A 20,322-nucleotide genomic window follows, 5' to 3' on the forward strand; every position below is an offset into this window, starting at 1 on the left:
TCCACTGCAAGTCTGTGGTTAAACTCATGGTGTGGAAACAGGCATCAAGGAGGCCTGGTAGCAAACTGTTGTTGAGGAAGCAGTATTCTCACAGCTGAAAGCAACACTCTGAATTTCAGCTTGCAAATAAATCCATCCAGTTTGGGTAGGTGTAATGAGTTACTGGTCTCTGCTGTTCTGAGAATCAGCAGAATCAGATTGCCCCAGTGAGCAAGCAGAGGATGACAGTACATTGACAGGATTTGTACAGGCACATATGTGACAAACTTCTTAACGGGGTAATTGTGCCCCGCAGGGATAAGAGAAGCACTGCCTGCTCTGACAGCAGCAATCCTGCTGGTTTACACAGATGAGTGGCACACCAAAGTGTGGCTCACCTACAGAAGGAAGCACGGGCTGTCCTCTCCCAGTTCTGCCTGGCTCCAACTGCCATTTGATAGCCATTTGGTTTGCTTCCATTTTATTTTGAGGTTTTTTTAATCTAAGTCCTTTTCTTTCTTCTCCTGTTCTCTCCTCTTTTTTGCTTCTTAAAGTACTTCTGTACTTTTATATATTGTTTGCCTTGACTTTATTTACTCGAGACAGCTAGGTTTTGTCTTACAACTCTCCCAGCAATGCCCTGAGCCTTTGAGGTGTATGGAATCTGTAAGAGAGGCAATGCCACAGACATTTTTTGGTAGAGAAATGAATGCCTGCAGCAGATTATTTCTTGGCAAGCTGCTTTACTCAGCCTCAGGAAGACACGAACAGACTTCTCCAAACTCAGCTTTGGAGGGGAACAGATGAACTCTGGTTCACCATGATGCCATGGTTCACATTTTTTTCTATTGTTCACACTGCAATCAGGCAACCAGGTTTTGTGTCCATCACCGTTGCTCTGCTAAAGTGCATGAAGGTGCATATAAACACAGGAGAAAAACATTCTTTTTCTTCTAAAGAGGATGTACTCCTGAGGGCTGGCTACACCCCAGTTACTTACAGCACATGTACAAGGAGCAATCTCACCTACACAGGACTGCCAGAAGGGCTGTGCTGCGTGTAAGGGATCACCTTCACAGCTGGAAATGGCAGCAGGTACTTGCTGCACGTGCTGTCGTGTCAGAACTGAAATGTGGGAGACAGGTTATAACTGAAAACTTCAGACAAACATCCTACAACCACTACCAGTTTGGTCTGGGAATATAGGTAAGAACATCAGTCCTTGTATGTGCTTGCCAACAAATATATATATATATATAAAACTACTTTTCTGTGATTTTAAGGACCTCAGACAATGAAATGTAAAATACAGATAAGGTGAAGCTGACCCCAGGAGCATTCTTCCCAGTTATCATTCAGGAGAAGTGAGAGCAAAGTCACACTGCAGATCCCCTCCTTGGCACCGGTTATGCACAACTGCTCTCTGATTTTCCAAAAGGAACACTCCATTTGTTTGCAATTCAAGCAACCATTGTCAAGTTTTGAGTTCCTTATGTTCCTTGAGTTCCTTGAGGCCCTGGTTTTCGGTGAATGTGAAGAAGATGACTGCTGCTACAGCAAAAGCAGGAATAACTGAGTCAGGACACTAAAGAGCATTTTGGAGTATGGGGGGGGAGAAAAAAAAGAGAGAGAATGGAGAGAAATAGCTTTTAGCATCATCATAGTTTAAGTAGTTCATAAAATTCAGAGTTTAAGACTCACTTAAATTAACAATAAGAAAATAATGAAAAGGAAAAAAAAGCACACCAAGTTCCTGAAGTTACTTCTGCATTAAGGCCTTCTTCCCTCCCGCAACCAGGTGTCCCAGTGCCCTCAGAGAGGAGGAGATGCAATTACAGAGCATGAAGAAGCAGGGGCACAACAAGGAAGGCACAAAGAAAGGAGAAGGAGAGACTCACAGACTGCAGGTGATAGCAGCAGTCCAGGCTGCAGTAATCTAACCAGCGCTCTCAGTACAGACTTTAATGCCACTGGAGGAGGAGTTAGCCACCCTGTGAACATCCATGTGAGTACTGCTAAACTGCCAGCAAGCAGAGCTGCTGTGCCTAAAAAGAGCTGCTACAGTGCTGGAGTTCTCTAGCACTGACATACTCCTCTCAGTTTTGCTGGGTGAGGACTCCAACCACACTTACTCCTCGGTTTTTGTTTGAATTGTTTAGAAGGGGGCTGTACAAGCAGCAGGTGGGTGGAAGTACGAAGCATTCCTGTGTTGATGGTAGCTACAAGACCGCAATGAATTCTGGTTACCTCACAAGCATCACATCCACAAAGTTTTTGTGCACCTGAAATAATTGGTATGGAATAATGTTAATGTACCATTGTTACAAAGATATCCCTATGAGTTCCAATGAATTACCATCTGCTAATGCAAAGCCTCAGTGGCACATGCTGCCAGCGGTGCATTTAACACATTCAGTGTGTTTTTGTAGTGCTATAAATAGCAATCACTTTGAGCAATAGCTGCTGCATCTTTTCTCTCCTCCTCTCCACTCCCACCCCCAAACAAATCGCTCACGTCACCTTTTATTTGAACACAATGAGCTGTAATCACATGAGGTATTACTCTGCTTTAATCCTATTTGCTTCAGTTTGGTTTGTAAGGAGTGGCCAATAATATGCGGTTCCATTGTATCCTATGGTTTCTTATTTCGCACCAACTTTCATCCTCTTTGGCCAGAAGAACAAATTAATAGGTTCTGGCTGGTAAGGAGAAGCCTGTGACTGGGGATATTTTTTTTTTCCCTTTCATTCTTTCTTTTTTTTTGTCCTTTCCTTTCCATTGCTCTGCTGTCACAGCTGTTGGCTAGATTGTGAGCCCCAAATATTTTTCAGGCTTTCACTATTTTGCTTTGTCCAAGAAAAGGTCCGACCTCTCACAGCAAATTTTTATTTCTTTTAGTGCCAAGCAAACAAGTAGATGCACAAATTCAGACCTGTGTTTGATTTTTTTTTTGAATCAACACCATAATTTAATTAAATATCACTTCACTGTGTGCAGTTTAGTGCTCCGTTTGCCATGCCTGACAGAGACAACCAACCTGCTGGGTTTGGGATTAAAATGAAATAACAGGCACCAGGAGGAGGTAAGTCACCTTACCCTGCATTCAGACCTGACAGGGAAACTTGGGGTGGGCATCAAGCCACACCTTCATCTCATACTCTTCATCCACTGGATGAGGAGGAACCCAGCTCCCAGTGGGCTCAAAGCCAGGTTCATTCAGCATTACTGCGCAGGAAGCTGCAGCATTACTGTGCAGCATTACTGCCTGCTGGGGAGCTGGCCCAGGCAGGCTTCATAGAATCATGGAATCAAAATACTTTGAACTGAAAGGGACCCAAACGGATAATCAACCTCAACTCCTGCCTCCACACAGGACCATCCAAAATTAAACCCTACGTCTGAGAGCATTTTCCAAAAAGCTCCTTGAACTCTAGCAGCCTGTTCCATGCCCACTGCCCCTCAGCTTCCTCTTCTCTGGGCTAAACATACTAAGGGACTTCAGCCGCACCCCATACATCTTCTGTACTCATCACTGTCTTCGTCAGGGCAGAACTGTGCCAGTGCAATGGCAGCAGCAAGTAACTTTGCTCATACCAACACCATCTTTATGGGCCATTGCTTTGGCACTGATCAATGGATCTGGAGAATATTTTACTGAGTGATGGGAAGCAAAAGCAGCTAACACTGAGGGTAGTAAAAATTTGACAGCTTTGAAAAAATATTTTAATTGGCTCATAATATATATATACATTGTTGTTGTATAGTTCATAATTTCCTTCTTCCTCTCATCTTAGCTGGAAGGGAAGTTTAGTGCCCTCAGGGTAATCACATGGGGTCTTATCTGCAATTACAGATGCACATACAGTTCCACATTTGGAATTATAAAGGCAAGTTTTAATGTTGATTATACTCCCCACTAATTTCCTATAATAGCTGTTTAGCTCATAGAGTGCACATTAATTAGACTGTTGTACTTTAACTATTTTTGCCATAGATTTCTTCTTCAAATCATAAAACACATTAGAAAATGGTTCCTGATCTTCAGTAAAAAGAATGAAACATCTGACATTTCTCCATAGAAAAAGAAACAGATAGAATATGAAAGTGACTTATTTAATGAATCAGATCAAGGATAAAGGAAATATAAGCAGAATGTATTTAGAATGCCCGATAGAAAAATATGTTACCTGGTGCAATTGAGTGACTAGGTGTTATGTAGCAGAGCAATGAGAAACACAACTGTCTTCAGATTCAAATAGCTTTCTGAAGATATATCATGCTGAATACCAAAAGGTAAGTTAGCAGTGCAGGACATGTATACAACAGCTCAATCTTCTAGTTGTGCGAAAATATATAGTTGGAAAATAATTAACTACCATTAAAAATAAGCAAATTGTGAAATAAATACATAAATAAATCCCATGAGCTTACTGTTTGCAGCAAAATGGTAAAGCACGAATGTCCAGGTCACCAGCTATCTCCTTCTCTACAACCTGTGTTAAAACTGTCACAAACAATTGTTATCAAAAGAATTCAGGTCAAGTAAATCTTGGCAAACAGACACACTGTGGTAAATTAGGAAGTTTATGGACACTTATCAAATGCTCTGCAGGCCAACAGAAAGTAAACAGAGAGCAGGATGAGATGGAGTGGGACTCTGGCATACCTTTCATAAACTCCCAAAGGCAAGGAACTGCTGTCAGACCATCATTCGCTTTCCTATGAGAGAAGGTTTCTTCAGATATCAGTGTGCTTAGTAAAGACTGTTGGATTTTAAGAACGTGTTCAAATTAATTTGATTATATGAAGAGATGAGATGACTACAAAAACTTGAAAATATGTGTACCAGAGAAAGATCTGACCATTCTGTTGGACACAAGCCTGAAAAACTGACTTCTTCCAATCATTATCTGTCATGCAATGTACACTTGCTCTTGCCCGTTGGTGGGAATCCTCACATGGGAGTACCACCAACCAGAGGTGAAGGTGGATACCGCTCACTACAAAGTACCACTGCTTATTCACCTCGCATGCACACACAGATCTTACAGCTGAACATCTTATTCAAGATTTATAACATTCATTTATATTTTCAGTTTTCAGTGCTTCACCCAGATGCCCCACAGGCCTTGTAGACATATGGGAATGTGAAACCTTGGCCTCCTTCCTGGCACATGCTCCTTGCAGCCCCAGCTGGCAGGATGACACTGGTAGTCCTGCTGCCTGCACATCCACCATCTTGTTCCGTACAGTGCTAGTTTTTTTTGGAGAGAGCTGGGTTTGCCTGCCTGATGCTGGATACTTGTTTCACCTAAGGAAAGCCTGTCTGGTCCCAGCCCAGAGCTCCTTACTGCATCCCTTGGCCCATGCATGGTGATAGGCTCTGTTGAAACTGTATGGGTATGAAGGCAATGCCTCAAACACATCCCAGTCATCTCCATAGGGATGTCTTTTCACTCATGGAAATCATTGCCTGGGTGAGGAAAAAGTTAAAATCTATTAACATCCATGCTTAAAGGCACCAACGTTTTGTAACCTGCTCAAGCTGCTGCTACACTGGGACAGGTTTGAGCTCTCATCTCAAAATCAGTTTAGTGGGCTCACTTGGTTGAGACCTTTTAAATATCTTCAGTTTTCAGCCTGAACCCATACTGACATGGTTCACCTAGTCTTGGGTCCAATGCAGATGTGGCTAGATGATGCAGTTTTTGTCTTAGCCTTTCTCTCTCTTCATCTTCTACAGGACCCTTGTGAGACTAAGGAAGTTCTACACTACACCATGAATGAACCTCGGGGCTGAAAACTGAGTAGAGGGAAAGATGAGGGGACAACATATATAAGTGAAGCCAGAAACAAAACTATTTGGCGCTTTCTAGCTTTTGCAGAAACACGGTAAATCCTGCATGAGTCTCTTCTTCCCTCACACTGATATCCAAATGCTAAAAGTTTCTGACCTTTGTGTGCTTCCCTGCTCATCTTCCTCTGCTGAAATTCCCTCAAACTGAAAACAAAACCCTTCTTCACATTTTGAAATCTGTCTCAGAAGTAAAGGGAGCCTTTTCTCCTTCTGTCATCACAAATGATGAGAGGAGCTGATAATCTCTATCACAAGTTGGCTCAGCACCGCCTTTTTTGAGATCTAGTTTCTACTTGCTCACAGTCTCACCAGAGATGTTTTCTACCTCATGAGTCTGACTCAGATTCAGATATTTTCAAGAAAGCAGCAGCTAAAATGATCATGTCTTTCTGATAATGTGTTTGCCAGAGAATATGGTATGCAGTACTCTGAAAAGACGCACAGTAATCTTGCTATCTAGACCACCTTGCTTTAGAAAAAGTCTTTTTAGCAAAGAGAGTTGCTTAGCAGAAAGACCACCAATGCGCCTTTTGCTGCAACAACCATGAAATTTGTACAAGATCCCTCTGGGCAAAAAAAAAAAATAATCAGTTCGCATACAGTCGGCAGTACATGTGCCTAACAAGTCTATTATTTAGCAGCTAAAAATCCCGCATTGTCCATGAACTCAGTGGACACCAGTCTGAACATAAGTCAGCAGTGTGCCCTTGCCACTAAGAAGGCTAATGGCGCTGTGGGCTGCATTAGGCAAAGTATCACCAGCAGAGTGTTCCTTCCCCTCAGCACTGGTGAAGCCACATCTGGAATCCTGTGCTCATCTGGGGGCCCCTCACTGCAGAAGAGACATTGACATACTGGAGAGAGTTCAAGGCCACAAAGATGAAGTGGCTGCAGCACTCTTGTGAGGAGAAGCTGAGAGAGCTGGGACTGCTCAGCTTGGAAAAGAAGAGGCTCAGAGGGTCACATCAACACTTACACAGACCTGAAAAGAGAATGCGAAGAGAACAGAGCCAGCTTCATTTCTGTGGTGCCCAGTTCCAGGACAAGAGGTGATGGGCACAAAATGAAACACAGGGCATTCCCTCTGAGCACCAGAAAGTGCTTCTGTGCTGTGCAGGTGACAGAGCACTGCCACAGGCTGCCCAGAGGCTATGGAGTCTCCTCCTTAGATGTCTTCAATCTGGATGTGGTCCTGAGAACCCTGCTCTGGGTGTCCCTGCTTGAGCAGGGGTTGGGCCAGATGCACCCAGAGGTGCCTGCCAATCTCAACCAGCCTGTGTTTCTGTAACACTACTTGTTCCTTTCAGGAAGGTGGACAACTTGGCTCTGCAACTTGGCTCCCCTGACCCAGGGACGTGTTCCTTGTAAGCACTGGTCAGAGCAAGGTGCTTGCTCATTTACCAGATGAAGCAAAAGTGAAATTCCTCTTTAATTTGTCATAACACAGCACAGATTTACCTCTATATTGGGAACAAAAGCATGTGATCTGCACTGGCTGCACAGTCTATGATCTGTGGCACTAAGCAGCAAACAGAGAGAATTACAGCATGTTTGCTGAGCCTCAGCCCATGCCAGAAAATCTAAAAAGAAAAAGAGAGAGATTTATTTTGATTTCAGCCCTACACTGCTTGTTGTGAGGGAGAATGGAGAACTGTTATCCGTAGAACTGGCTTTGTGGATGGCTGCTGTTTTTCAAGAGGTAAATCCTGGTTCCACCTCAAGCTTTAAAGGGCTCTGCACTTATCTAACAAGCTGTCTAGCAGTTTGGCATTGTCAGTCCTCTTATTGGCATCTGGCAGAAAAAGACAGGGCCCCAGCTTGCTCCTAGAAGGAACCAAGCATTCCCTGTGTGATGAGAGCAGATGCATTCACAGGCAGCCCAGGAACAAGCTGCTTAAAAGCAAAATGTGCACACAGGGATAAGGTTTTTTCAGCCTACATAAGTGTTGATGCATCTGTAAATGGATGTAGATCAATTATTGATTTTCATTGAAGCTGCATTAGAGTTCTCATACTAGGGACAGAAAAATCCTCTCTGTTCACTGTAAATCTAGGGTTTGCTGCTTGTAAAACCTTTTACTTCTTTTTCCAGCTTTCCAAATCAATTCTCCAATTTTGCAGTGGCCAAAAGCAACATCTCTCATTTTCCAAAAGCCACCCAAAAATCACAGTGGGCTCCAGTTGTTAAGGGATGGCCATGGGTGCAGGAGGAAAGGCTTCCACCTTGCTTAGGGACTGTTATCAGAACAGTTGTGATGGGTTCCAGCTCTCTTTCTTCTTCACAGTTAGCACAGAGAACACTAGGAAAGAACTGATAAATCTGTTCCTTCAACAGGATGCTGCCCTTGGCACCCTGCTTTGGGTGTCCCTGTTTGAAGAGGGGTCAGATGGACCCAAAAAGTCCTTGCCAGCCTTCCTCAACTGGTGATTTTGTGACTCTTTCCCCACATAGCCTCTTCTGAAGCTGCTCTCCTTCACTCATTGCGCACAAGGCAGTATGTTCCTACCACGCTCTGCTAGTTTCCCTATTAGAGAAGCAGCAGGGTGTACTTGGAGTTAAGACAATGACATTGTGGTCAAGCACCACATCACCTGTACCTGCCATGGGTGTTTTCCTTCTGTCCTAGCTATTTTCTAGCATTCCAAATCTCCCTCTCTGCTTATCTGAATATTAGGTTTGGTTTAGAACCTGGAAACCAGCATGGTTGTTGAGTGGAACAAATATCCAGATTCAGAGTCTTTTGGTGCCTCTCAGGTCTCTATCACATGGGAAGCTCTGGGCATGGCTCCTCTTCTGACCTGTGAGAATGAGTCTCCACAAAGATCCACCAGTCTTGCAGAGCTGTGTTTGGAAAGATAACATATCAGCCTCTTTCTGAAGCACTCATCAGATGCCATGCCACCTGAAGGACATTATAAAGTAGAAAAATAAAGGCACACTTGGCCAGTCACCTTAAAAGACTTCAGCAGCTACGGGAGATTGATCTTTATTGGAGAGACACCTCATGCACCAGCAGGGAAGAATGGAACAACCATGCTGGTACATGAAGCGAATGTGTCTAGCATAAATATGTCTGTTTATAACAGATGAATCCTTTATAAGGGAAAGATGTCCAGCCTTAATTTTTCTACCGAGTTTGTCCTCTGGCAAAACTCGCTGTCATGATTTCAAACGTGTTTACATAGCACAGGCTTTCCATTGTTGGAAAGATGAGGTGGTTTAACAGAAGCTTAAATTAAAGAAAATAAAAGGCTGAAAAAGCTAAGTAGATTTTTTTTCTTGAAACTTTAGACTGAAAAAAAAAAACCCAACAAGGTAGTTTTTCATGAACACGTTCACGTTTCATGAACAAACATGAAATTTTCATGTACTTACAGATATCCTGTTGCCAGCCTTCCCCCTAGCTCTGATTTTTATAAGCTGTTGGAAAGTGTTTGACAAACCATATCAAGTAATAATCAAAAGATAGGAATGTTTGGCAAGGAGGATGATCCCATCAGACCTACAAGAAACAGGCCTAGCTGCAGGGGATGCTCAAGCATGGGAGCCTGCAGCAAAGGAAAGGTGAGCAGTGATTGTTCACTTGCTGCAGGAGAAAGGAAGCATTCTTCTGAGCAAAAGGGAGGGCCAGCTTTTAGGGCAAGGGCAGCAGGAGCAAGTCATTACCTGTATGCTATGTTGCTGGTAATGTCCTTGTGGGATCGGATCAGGGATGCCCCTGGGCTCACGCTGTTGCTGATGCTGTTGTCAGCAGAGCCAGCCCCTGTGGTCAGAGGGGTACAGCCTTCAAAAAGAATATGAATTTGGAAAGATCAAGCTCCGGTCAGAATCCGCAGCAGAAACAGTAACCAAGTCTAGTAAACATAGCAATGCAAGGAGGAAGAAATGTAGTGAGCTACTCTGTGCTTTAAGTATGCAAGAGTGCAGCAATGCAAGCTTTTATAGAAATAAATAGTTCAGTCAACAAGAAAGATGGAACAAACTACACGTTCTGAATGCTGTAGGAGTTTAATAGCCATAAGAAGTGAAACCAATTCTGTTGCTGATTCTCTTGCTTTATGGGTGGTAAGCTTGGAGTTTGGCAATACACAGCACACATAGAACACCTTTATGCAACACTCTGCAAACGTCAACATGTTTCTTTCCGGCTGATCAACCTTTGCAGACCTTTGAAAACGAGGACATCCAGTGGCTAAACGTTGCAGCAGCGATTTTCACGAAGGATTTGTGTTTGTAGCAGAAACACCTGACCCGTTATGTCAAACTTCTGCACTTCATAGAGGCCTAAAATAGGTCGTGTGTGGAATAAAGGCTTTTAGATAAGCTTTCCACACTGGGATAAATTCCATATAATCAAGGGCTCACAGCTGCAACAAACTGGGGGCAGCCTCAGTAAGTTTTACCCAGTAATGTGTAGCCAAGAATATTGCTTCATCTTCTCTTCTCTGCTTCCCTGTGACGATGGGCTCACTATTTTATTTGCATCGTAAAACAAATAAAAATTAACAAACCCCATCACATTTCTAGGTTAGCCTCTAGATATCTTATTTAGCTGTAGATGGTAAACATGGCTGTGAGTTTTAAATGCCCTTTGTTTCCAACCAGTCCCTTTGGAACCAATCAGTACAGCAAGCAACCTGCACCATACCATCAGAAGTTTAACCTTAAATGCCCCAGTTGGAATATTAACTCCTAGCTCTTGTTACTGTAGTACTGATAGCAATTAATTGCAAGAGATAATTTAAAACAACATTCTAGGATGCAAAAATTGCACCTTGTAGAAACCACAGTAGAAATAAAATGAAAATACATAAAAATCAAAATCTCTTCTGGAGGAAATGGGCCACTTTTGTACATTTACGGGCTTTGATTTTCCCTGGGGACTGGCTGTCAAGCAACAAGAACTAACATCTCACCTAAAGCCAGACATCTTGTGGAATGATGAAACAAGAAACCCTCACCTTATTCAAAAGTTGCTTTGAATTAATGTCTCTTAGGATGAGAAGTAATGGCCTCAAGTTGCACCAGAGGAGGTTCAAGTTGGATATTAGGAAAAAAATATTCTCAGCAAGGGCACGAAGGCACTGAAACAGGCTGCCTGGGGAAGTGGTGGAGTCACCATCCATGGAGGTGTTCAAGAAATGTGCAGGTGTGGCACTGAGGGACATGGTTAGTGGGCATGATGGGGATGGGTTGGCAGTTAGACTAGCTGATCTTAATGGCCTTTTCTAATCTTAATGATTCTGTGATTCTTTACTTACATGTTTCAGAGTAATCCCTTGAAGGTTTGTCAGGCAGCTCTTCATACATCCACCATAGCTTTGCACCAGCAGAGCACTGAAAGCAAGGGAATAAGCTCCAGACCTTCCATTAGTAACTTCCAGCATGGCATGCATGGAACAGTCAGAGAACAGGGACTTGTGTAATCTCTATCTCCTCTTTTTCACTTTCATTAAATCTCTGCACCAGAAACTGAACCCAGTGCTCGTGGTTAGCAAACAGAGTGCAGCTCCAAGGTACCCAACCCAGCACTGCTCCCTGGCAGTCAAGTGCAGACAGAGCAGCTCCCAGAAGGTTTCAAGTCACCTGTCCATCCCAAGCCAATCTTCAGCCTAAACCTTTCAGCTGCTGAGAAAACACTCTTCTCCTTCATCTCCTCTTACCCTGACTTTCCTATGCATTGGCTGCAGCAGAGAAATAATCCAAATCGGTATGAGAAATACAGAAAGAAAGATTTCTCTTTTCTCAGTTATTATTGACATTGTTTTTTGAACCAATGCACCTCTACTTACAAGAGCACTAGATCTTATTCCAGAAAGGAGGTGGAAATGTTTGCTCAGCAATTTGGGAGCCTATTTTTACAAATGTGTCTCGCTGCTAAATCGGGAAAAAACTCAACTTGGTGCAATGAAGGGTTCAGGAACATAAGGCAAGAGAGGAGAGAAGCTCTGGCAATGCCAGTTGTGATGAGCTCACACTGCTATAAGACTGTAAGAATTTACAGCTTTCACATTTGGGAACTATATTTAGAGCTCAGGGGAAAAAACAACAAGCAGAGAGCATGGTGAGCACTCCCATTACTGTATTTAATGGAGAGTTGTAGTTTTCAAGACTGACTCTTTTTCCAGGATTACAGCATACTTTTCTTCTCTCATTGGGAGCAGGAAGAGCAGGAAAAAAATCCCATCATGGATTTCTGCACTCTTAAGTAAAAAGTTCCTGTATTATAGCGCTATCTGGGGCAGCCATGCCTTTTGGCTCACAGCATACAAGCTCCTGCCATCTTTCACTTTGCAATGTGAAATTGAAGAGCAGGAGTGAGAAATTCAGGTTATTTTATTCTCCACTACTGTTGGGGTCTTTGTCACTCTAGTATGTCACAGCTTTTCTGGACCATCAGTAACATACACGGATACTTATCCGATTTTACTTACTGGTAAAGTCAATGATTTTTTAAGCAGATGCTTAAAACTATGCACTAGGCAAAGTCAAGTCAAGGTTCCGAGTTAGACTGCATTGCCCATCTTTTCTCTTTGTTCCTCCGCAGATGTAACTTTAATTACATAAGCTTCATAAAGCAGCTCATGAGAGCAGCTAAATTACAGACAGCAGGCAGGGACAGGTGTGGAAAAGTAGTTTGGAGCTCTGAGAGATGTTGCAACCTGTGCTGCAATGCAGGGGATTTGCCAAAGCGAGTGAATATCGTCAATAGCGGAGCTTCAAGGCTCTATGCTTCCTACAGTGGCACCGTGATGAGTTTTTGACACAAAGCCCCTACCTGCTTGCAAGAACTTCATCCCAAAATTAGAGACATCTTTTCAATAAGCTTAATTTTGCGGCTAAATCGTTCTGGCTTAGTACAAGGTATCTGCGTTTCACTGAGTTCATTATGAATGCAACCGCAAAGCATGTACTTATTTCTCCGGAGGCTGACTCAGATTATATGTTGACAAGTTATACATTGACAGATTACATGGTGACAAGCAATTCATCCTTCCACTCCTCTCACCAGTCCATCAAAGACTGAAACCCTACTGTACACAGACTGAAAGTGACAAAACAACCGCATTAGTTCCTTCTCATGCGTTTCATTTGGGTTCAGATGTCTGCTTTCAGCTGTGAGGCATAAAGGCAAAAACATTCCTCTTCTCTCTCTTTCAAGTGAAAAAAAAAAAAAAGTTGTTCAAGAACTGTAAGTAACAAAACAACAGCAAATACGTATTTCAATATTTCCAATGGTACAAAACTTGCATAGACATTGTTGTCACTAACATCAAACTCACGCCTGTACCAAAATAATACAATAAAACCTCTCTCTGCTCTGTAAGACATTGAAAATGTTCTTTTCAGTCAAAGGCCTTCAAAAAGTTACACAGCATCCATGCTTCATCTTCCACAAATTAAAAAATGTACACATCCATATCATCAATTTTCAACAAACCGGATGCTACAACATTGTCATTTTCTCCTTATCACCCTGAGCCCATGATCTCGATGGAAACCTGCTGTCTGTAATCAGAAAAAAATATATGGCAGAGAATTGCTGGCTGGTTCTTGCTGGGGTCTGAAAATAGCAAGGCAATGTCTGCTGTGTTTTGAAGAGATTTATCTAGCTTTGACCAGAGTGCTTGCAATTTTGAAGTCTGACTACAGCTATCATTATACATTGAAAAATAATAGGTGTGTATCATAGAGGTTTGTTTTTCCAGTTTGGTGATAGTGGATTTTTTGTACAACTATTCGACTCCACAGACCATGAATATTGCAAAACAATTTATCTGACAGTCTAAGTGGCTGTTATTGTTCCTGTATGTCTCAAGTTCCAGAATATATGCTATAGAATAAATTGCAAAAGTTAAATATTAGCAGAGAAAAAAGTGGTACAGCTTGCGATCTGAGTCCAGGCCTGCACATCCCCCATCCGCCCATAGCAGTGCTTAGGAGTCAACCTCTCTACTCACATTTGCTCTTCAACATCTGGGAGTTTTTTGTGGGTAACTGCTACCGATGTCTCCATAAAGTGAGCACAACCACCCCCACAGCCTGCCAGCATCAGCTTTCTCTGACTTCCTGAATCCCATTTTGCCAGAAGCACTGTCTCACACAAGCGGGAGATGTTCCAATACTATTTGCCATTCAGACAGGTAAAGAGGAAAAGCAGAGAGCCAGTGGGGCTTCCTGCAAAGAGAAGCACAAGCCTCACAGTCTGAACACAAATGCATGGTGGCATGTCTGGCAAGCAGTGTCACTCTCCTTCAGCCTCCTGTGCTTACATTTTCCTAAGCGGAAAGTGGCAGTACCCGATCAGATGCCCCAGGAAATGCTGCCTTGCCCCTAAGGAAATGTGACATTTCCTGCAAATTGTGGGGTGCCAAATGTGGCATTCGAGGAACGTGAGCATAATTTCTGGAGGTTGGTGGTCCTTCCTGTGGCAGAGCGGTTGGAAATTAATGATTCTTGGGGTCCCTTCCAACCCAAGCCATTCTATGATTCTATGATGCTCAACTGAAGTGAGGTCGGACCTCTGCTCATGGGTGCTGCTGTGTGCCTGAAGAAGAATAGTCCACCAATAGGCCACCAAGCCTCCTGGGAGAGATCACCAGGCCTCCATACAGCTGTCTGTGACCAGCCTTGTGCCATCAGCACGGCTGGTGCTGCTCTGAAGCTCTTTGTCCCCACTAAATAAAACAGCACAGAGGACAAACCAAAAAAAGCAGCCTATCTAAAAAACTATAAAAAGGCACCAGAGTTGCAAGGTGGGGTAGGGGCAATGCTCAATCCTCATGCCTCACCCACAGCTCCAGGTCCCCTGCAGCCCACACATACAGGCTTCAGAGGAAAAGTCCCATTTTCAAGCGCTAAATTGGACATTCTAAGCCTGAGTTTGAGCTTGGCATCTGTGCTCGGGAACACAAGCACCTATTTCACACCAAACGTCAAATTGGTCAGTCAAAGTGTGAAGAAAATTTATTTAGCAGCCTGAAAAAAGTATGAGCAAGCACTCAGAGATAGCAAACATACCCTGTTTTTGAGTACATCAACAGTATCCTGATTATTTTGGGATCCATTATGCTGTAGGCAGCTACGTCCCTGAACTGGGAGGCTGCCTCTAGGAGCACTCTGCAAAAGGGAAATGCCACTGCAAACACATTTATAACATTATTCATGATTCAGAATAGGGATTGATTTCAATGTGGGAACTAAGGGGACGCCCTGAAAATGAGGGGTATGAAAGAAAAATGTGCGCACAACATGAGGAAGGTGGAATGTACACCAGGGTATCCCACAAAGGTTTTTCTTCTGTAGCATTAAGTTGTTGCACTGCATCAGAGCTGGAGGATGAAGGGTTACAATGCAAGGGAGAGGCAGGCAGGCAGGCAGACATCAAAGCTAGGTGGAACAAGAAGGGAAGGGGTAAGGGCACCACAAGGATTAATTCCCATTTCAGCTCCTGAAGAGAGGCTGGAAATGACAGCAGGCTTTAGCAGAAAAGAGGTAAAACATCTTAGTGTTATGGGGAAAGCTGGCAACACTAATAGCTCCATTAGCATGTTGGATGGGAGACCAGAAAAACTGAGTGTTATTTTTAATCTCCGATTAGCCTGATGTTGCTCTGATTTTTAAGTTGCCCACACTTGTGGTTTGGCATCCATCTTGAGGAAAAACTTGCAAGCTGCATATCAGCCTGCTCATTAGGCAGTTGTTGTGAGGAAATGATCCAGACCATGATTTTTGTAATTGCTGGAGGGAGCTGCAGATTCAAACTGTGCTGAGCTTCAGGAGGAAGCAGGAGCCCAGATCTGCTGAAATACTCAAGAAGGAGACAATACAAGCCCTGCTGTCCCAGAAAGGACAACGAGAGGCAGTAGATAGGCTTCATGAAGTTGTAGAGGTGCCTACAAGGCCCCAGCCACCTCCGAACTCTCCTCAGGACCATACTCACACGGTGATGTGGTCATCTTCCTGCTTGCATAATGCTTGCTGCCTGGAAATCAGAGTGCAGCCTTCAAAAAAGCTAAACAACCTCTAAGCTCAGGTGAACAACAATACCTGAGGCAGTAGGAGGGACAAATCAGCCCAATATGGAGGGCAAGGGGCAGCAGGGCATCTGTGAGCAGGATCAGCCCCCAAACAAAAGCCTCCACTCTCCTTTGGGCAGATCAGCTGGAAACTACCACTCTGAGAATTAGAGCAATTCTTTCCTGGAATAAAGGATTTTTTTTTTTTTTTTAAATTAAATTTAATTCAGCAGATGAATAGATGATGGATAAAGAATAAAGCTTCCTGTTCAGAGCCAGGAGAACTTCAGTAGGGCAAATGGTTGCCCTGTCCCATGCAAACTCAGCATCTCAGTGGGTTGTAACAACTACCAGGAACCATGAGGAATGCTAAACACTGTGCCAGTCACTGCAACACCAAAAATACAGTCTGTCACATACTTGATTTTTTTCTCACAAAACTCTCTCTGTGCTATAAATGCCATAATTTGGAGAAAATTACACTGTTTTCAATGTTTACTTAAATGCAAAATATAGCTCAGTCTTACTCAAACAACTGAGACAAATGCTTAGCACATGATGCATGAGTTCTTCCACAAAACTGTAAATACAGATTATAATCAAGACACACTGTCATTATAGCACTGAAAGTTTTGATAACACTGAATGATTAAATAACTCAACAGTAGAGCCAGTCTGAGCTTTTGTTGAGGAAGCTCTTCCCTAAGCCTCTCTTGTTAGGCAGGCCAAAGAGATGTGCTTTTCGCTATTCAGGCAGGGCTCACGCTGCTGTTCATCACTGCTGTTAGCTGTGCGTTTTCAGTGGTGACTACATTGAGAAATAGCATTTTGTAGTTGAGAATTTGCTCTATCAGTGTGACTGTGCTCTTTGGATCTATTGAACTTTCCATGGACATAAGTAGGAGGCATTACTTTGAATGATCTATGCCCATCACCCCAGTTCACTAGGCCAAACAGTGGATGGGGAAGTCTGAGAGGCAAGGCATGCCTTATCTCCTTATGTATTCCTCTCCCCCTTAAAGCATGAGATCATTTTGTACTACGACAACAAGTTCAGTATGGCTGCCAGCCTCCTAATGATACCACATACCCTAATAAAGGCAAGAATTTGAAACACTGCCACTTGATTACCCGGGCGATGAACACCTAGAAAACAACAAAACCTCATGGCACAGGGTCCCCAGCTCCTTGGCGTGAGGAGGTCACTGCTCACCTTGCATTCACCTTGCAGTGCACCAAGGATTTTAACCAGAAGGATGTGCAACTCTGCTTGAGGTCAGCACTGTTCACCTCTCAGTAGCACAAGCAAGCTGAGGCTTTCTGGAAACCTGCAGAAGCTGCTTTGTGCTCAAGCCCCTGGAACTAAGCAGCATTTCATTCTCCCCTTGATTTCCTAAATGCCGAAAGCCAGAATTCAGCTGTCAGCCCCAATCCAGCACAATACTAATGCTCTGAGAAGTCACACTTTAATGCACCACTTTAGCATTTATCTAAGATTCAGACAGACTAATTGTCTAACTTCCAGCCTGAAGGGTCTGAAAGCGCTGAAAAGCACAGCAACACAGGTAACTATGGGAGATGTGCTCTGCAGAGAGTTGGCTAGAGCACTTCTGTGGGAGAGAAAAGCAGAGAATGTACTGTGTGTTGTAAAGAACTGCAAGAAGGGAAAGTGCCTCATTGGGAAAAAGAAACTTTGAAACTGTAAGGAGCAGGGTAGCAGGAGGACAAGGCTTCAGCTTCTTCCCCTCGGAGGTCAGCATTTCAAGGAGAGAGATCATCTCCCCTGCCATGTCTCAGCAGCTTTCTTGCCTTCTACAGAAGAGACTGCTTCCTTCTCCCAGAGGCAGGCAGCAGCTTGCTCCTCCTTTTCTGCCCAAACAGCTCATATTCCTGCTTCTGCAGGCTTCAGCAAGCAGCATCTCCTCTCATGCAGGCTCCATAGGGACTGGAGAAGAGGCAAAGAACTTTCTCTCCTACTTGCATCTCTGCAGAACAACAGGTATGTAAAAACTTCCAGAGCTGTGCAGCCCTTTCCTGAGCTACCACTTTTTCTAGTCTTGTCGTCAGAGACAAGAGGAGGCAACTTTATCTGTAAACAGAGTTCACAAACACAATGTGGCACACTTCCATAGGCCCCATCACTGCTCACAGCAAATGCACCATCTTAGTTTAGTCTAGATTTTAAAGACTTAGATTTTAAAGTCTTGGAGGGAAAAAAAAAAAGGGGGGGGGGAATAACTGAACACCCCATAGAGACTGTTCTCCACTATTCTGACCTGAATATTTTCTTCATCCTCAGCAAGCTTGGAGATAACATCAGGCTGAGTGATGCAGCTGACACGCTAGAAGGAAGGGATGCCATCCAGAGGGACCTGGACAAGCTTGAGAGATAGGCCCATGCCAACCTCAAGAAGTGAACCAAAGCCAAGTGCACGGGATCAGGGCAACCCCAAGAACAAAAACAGGTCAGGCAGAAAATAACTTGAGAGCAGCTTTGAGGAGAAGGATTTTGGTGTGCCATCTGATGAAAGACACAACAACGTGAGCCAGCAATGGGCGCTTGCAGCCCAGAAGGCCAACTGTATCCCAGGTTGCATCGAGAGAAATGTGACCAATTCTGCTCCTCTACTCTACTCTCACGAGATCACTCCTACAGTACTGCATCCAGTTCTAAGTCCCTCAAGACAAGAAGGACATTGAGCTGCTTGATCAAGTCCAGAGGAAGACCATGAAGAGGACCTGAGGGCTGGAGCACCTCACCTACAAGGACAGACTGAAAGTTGGGGCTCTTCACCTGGAGAAGAAAAGGCTCCACGGGAACCTTACAGCAATCTTCCAGTACCTGAAGGGAGCTTACAGGAAAGCTGGGCAGGGACTTGTTAAAAGGGCAGGTAGCAGCAGGACAAGGGAAAATGGCTTTAAACTGGAAGAGAGTAGATTCAGACTACAAATCGGGAATAAATTATTTACTGTGAAGGTGGTGAGACACTGGAACAAGCTGCCCAGAGAGCCTGTGGATGCCCCCTCCCTGTAAGCTTTCAAGGCCAGGGTGGATAGGGCTATGGGCAACCTGGTATAGAGGGAGGTGCCCCTGCCTAGAGCAAGGGGTTGGAACTAGATGAGCTTAAAGGCCTCTTCCAACTCCAATCATTTTGTGATTCTACTGAATCCAAAAGTCATTTGGATGCCAAAACTAGATTTCTATTCCTTAAAAAAAACAAAAACAAAAAACACAGCATTGGTCGCTTGAACACTGGAATGATTTATTTCTGGACAACTATGATAGCCTTATGCTATACTTTACTTCAGAATCCTGGCAGTTCTGAGCTCTGTTTTCAGTTTTTCTTATCTAGGACCACATTGGTTATGCCAAATCCTAAGCCCTTTCCCAGCTCTGGGACAGGATTTAACCTAGAATATGCGCATCTGTGGTCCCTGCTCAGCTCCTGGAGTTTCACGTTTCCTCTGAGGGCAGTCTCATAAGAAAGACCACTTCACCTCAGAATTTTGCTGTTTTCTCCTCCTACCCTAAGGTAGGAAGCACCAGATCATACACCCTTTTATAAACAGAAAAGCAGTCAGGCTGATGTTTTCTTCTTGGGCTCAACCACTAACAAGACTGAAAATAATTCTGAATGCTATGAAACATTGGCAGGAAGTAGAACATGGGTTTTATCCATGAAATGGACAGTTTAAGACATCTCCTTCATTTGTGGTATTTTCCACAAGAGCAGGGCTTTCCTTTTGCAAACATAGTTTTCTCCCATTATATATTTCATTTGCCAGAAACAAACAGAGCTTGCTTATGGCATGGAGAAAAGCAGCTAGACTGCTGGAAGAGAGAGGCAAGAAGTATTTACTACGTGCAATACAAGCCTCCAGTTGAGTTAAACTTCTGCCACTGACTGATTAGCAACTGTATGATGACCAGAGTCAGACTCATGAATGATATGTGGTATACTGACTGTTCAGCCAGGCTTGAATCCTGAACATTTCCGCTCAGAAATATATTTACAGACATGGAAGACTGACACTGCAGTCCTATTATTTGAGACAGTCAGAACTCCTCCCCCAGGGGTTTTCACATCAATATTCCTGCTCTGATCTCTCATTCCTTTCAGTGCAACAATGCACACAGAGAATCTACTAGGGCTGTTCTGAAAGTAATGCCTCCTATTTTATGATGTTGGCCTCGTGACATCAGAGGCAGATGGTGGTGGTATGGCAATAGAGGCTGAACATATCCCATTATATTCTGTTGCTGTGTGACAGATGGCAGCAGAGGGGCAGTTTGGCAAAATGGTGTCTGACAAGCATATGAAACAAAGGTATGGAAATGAATTTTCCTCCATGCGGAAAAAATTGCACCCATTGACATTCATTGACACTTGCTGAACATTTATGGAGACCGAAGTGAGGATGTGAGCACTGTGAGGCAGTGGGTGGCACATTTCAGTAGAGGCAA

This window comes from Tetrao urogallus (assembly GCF_951394365.1).
Source record: "Tetrao urogallus genome assembly, chromosome: 2".
In the NCBI taxonomy this organism is placed as follows: Eukaryota; Metazoa; Chordata; class Aves; order Galliformes; family Phasianidae; genus Tetrao; species Tetrao urogallus.